The 2082-nt window shown below is 47.4% G+C and overlaps 1 long non-coding RNA gene across 5 annotated transcripts in view; it reads left to right on the top strand.

Moving 5' to 3' along the window:
• Window positions 1-2082, top strand: part of LOC106699419 — a 15102-nt gene that overhangs the window by 4623 nt on the left and 8397 nt on the right. For 2 of the 5 annotated variants that reach the window (XR_002826125.1, XR_002826123.1), the window contains exons 4-5: window positions 1301-1438; window positions 2048-2082. The exons of 2 other annotated variants lie outside the window; for them this stretch is intronic. This is a non-coding gene — a long non-coding RNA (uncharacterized LOC106699419). The remainder of the gene's footprint in view (window positions 1-1300; window positions 1439-2047) is intronic. One more of the 5 variants, XR_001351018.2, reaches the window with a different exon arrangement.

The raw sequence follows: 2082 nt of genomic DNA, 5'->3' as shown, positions 1-2082 counted from the left end.
GGCAGTGGCAGTTCGTCCTGGGCAAACCCCCTGAACCTGTCCCCAAGACCTCCTTTTCTCTGACCTCTTACTGAACCAAAGCAGACCAGCCTGGGCCCATTTCCCAGCCCTTTCTTGTTTCACTGTCCGCAACTTTAATAAACATCCTCTAAAATTCACCTGGATTTGTGACATTTTTCCCACATGAAGTCAAGAATCCACCCATTACTGGCTGGCCCTAGGCAGATCTGCTCAGGGCCGGGTCCCCTCCCCGGTAACATGATTACTCACAAGTAGAAGCCCTGAGTGGAATTAGCTTGTCCTAAAACTAGGAGCGACTTCAGTCTAATGTTTTCCCCTCATTTCAATGTTTGCTGAAATGCTAGTATGTTTCCCAGAGAATGAAGAGTTATTACACTTCACTCAAGGGCACCAGTGCCGCTTTTTATATAAGGGAGCGTAGTTCCTGCATAAATGTGACTATATGGGAAGGTAACTCAAGATATAAGATGAAGCGTGATGGTGTTGTGAGAGTCCCAGTGACTGCTTTGGGCGAGTTTGGGCTGGCCTTGTGAATTTCAGTTTTGGGGTCTAAGCAGAAAAACCTTCATCACTGACTACTGATGAGCCTGCGTACTAATCCTCAACCTCTGCTGAGCTGTCCCGTCACTAGAATGGTTCCAGTAGGAGATACTGTCGGCATTACAGTTAACACAAGCTCACTGCCACAGGGCCATTATTGCCAGTAGTTCTTGCTACCACAGCTCCTTTGGGAGATCTTATCCACAACAGGCAAAAACCAAGGTTAAAACAGTGAAGAGGTCCTGGCCGGGTAGCTCAGTTGGTTAGAGCATTGTCCAGATTCGCCAAGGTTGTGGGTTCGGTCCCTGATGAGGACACATACAAGAAGCAACCAATGAATGCACAAATAAATAGAATTACAAATTGATGTCCCCCTCCTCTCTCTCTCCCTTCCTCTTGCTCTAAAACCAATAAATAAACATTTTTTTAAAGGAATGAAGAAAACCAACACCAGTGCTGTAGGAGGAGCTTGGAAGGAGCAATAGAGGCCATCCTTGGGCTAGAGCCCCATCACATAGTCATGAGTCACTCTGGGCAGGTCAACAGGCTCCATTTCTTCAGGCTCTGTGTTTAGACAATGCCCTTGATTCTTCCTTCCCGGCTTTAGCCTGGGTGTCATAATGCTCACTGAGTCATTGAACTCTTCTGGTCTTGGAGTATTTCCCTCAAGAAACTGACAAGCCCAAAGGGCATGTTTTGGCAGGTGGCAGAACAACTAACAACATGTGTTTATCTCCAGATTCAATAGCATCTCCCCTTGCTCCAGTGCCAGAGGCTTTGTCAGCCCAGCACTCCACCAAAGCCCAGCCTGGTGGCTGATTCAGGCCTCCAGGGTGGAGGAACCAGTTCTTCCAGCTCTGGAGCTAACATCCCCAAGGTTTGTTTTCTAACTCCTCCATGAGTAATAGGGTTAGTGTGCCGACCCTGCTGGCTGAGGACTGTGTTTGTGACAGCTGGGAGGCTAGAGTCCTGCTTCTGAGACTTCTACCAGGCAGATATTGCAGAGCAATTCTCTATCTCTCTCTTCCCTTTTGTCTCTCTTCTCTTCCTCTCTCTCTCTCTCTCTCTCTCTCTCTCTCTCTCTCTCTCTCTCTCTCTCTCCTTATTTTTCATCTCTCTGTTGGGGAAGAAGGACTCATCTCAGTACTTTCTCACATGCCCCCCATTAGGAAAATCCCCAAGGACAAGGCAAGGTCCAAGCCCTCAGAGAAAAAGCTGAGCTGTCACAAACAGCTCCTCTTGTCCTGCTATTCAAAGCTAGAAGTGGAGCCGCATGGCAGGTGTTATAAACTCCATAACCAAAAGTAAGCACACAGGTTGGTCTCATCATAAATTCCTAACTGGACAGGTCATCATAGGTAGGCACCTCCCAGGCCTATAGCTTTCTTAGCAAAGGTCAGTCTTTACCTTGAGAGAGTCCTGTCCATTGTTCTTATGCATCCAGGTTAATAAAGCTTCGAAAGGTCAGAGTAATTTTCTTTTCCAGATTCTTCGAAAGCACAACCGCTGGCACCAGAGCAC

This window comes from Myotis lucifugus, unplaced genomic scaffold (assembly GCF_000147115.1).
Source record: "Myotis lucifugus unplaced genomic scaffold, Myoluc2.0 scaffold_398, whole genome shotgun sequence".
Taxonomy (NCBI): Eukaryota; Metazoa; Chordata; class Mammalia; order Chiroptera; family Vespertilionidae; genus Myotis; species Myotis lucifugus.
Note: the sequence above shows the minus strand (reverse complement) of the source record. Positions and strands in the feature narration are given on the sequence as shown.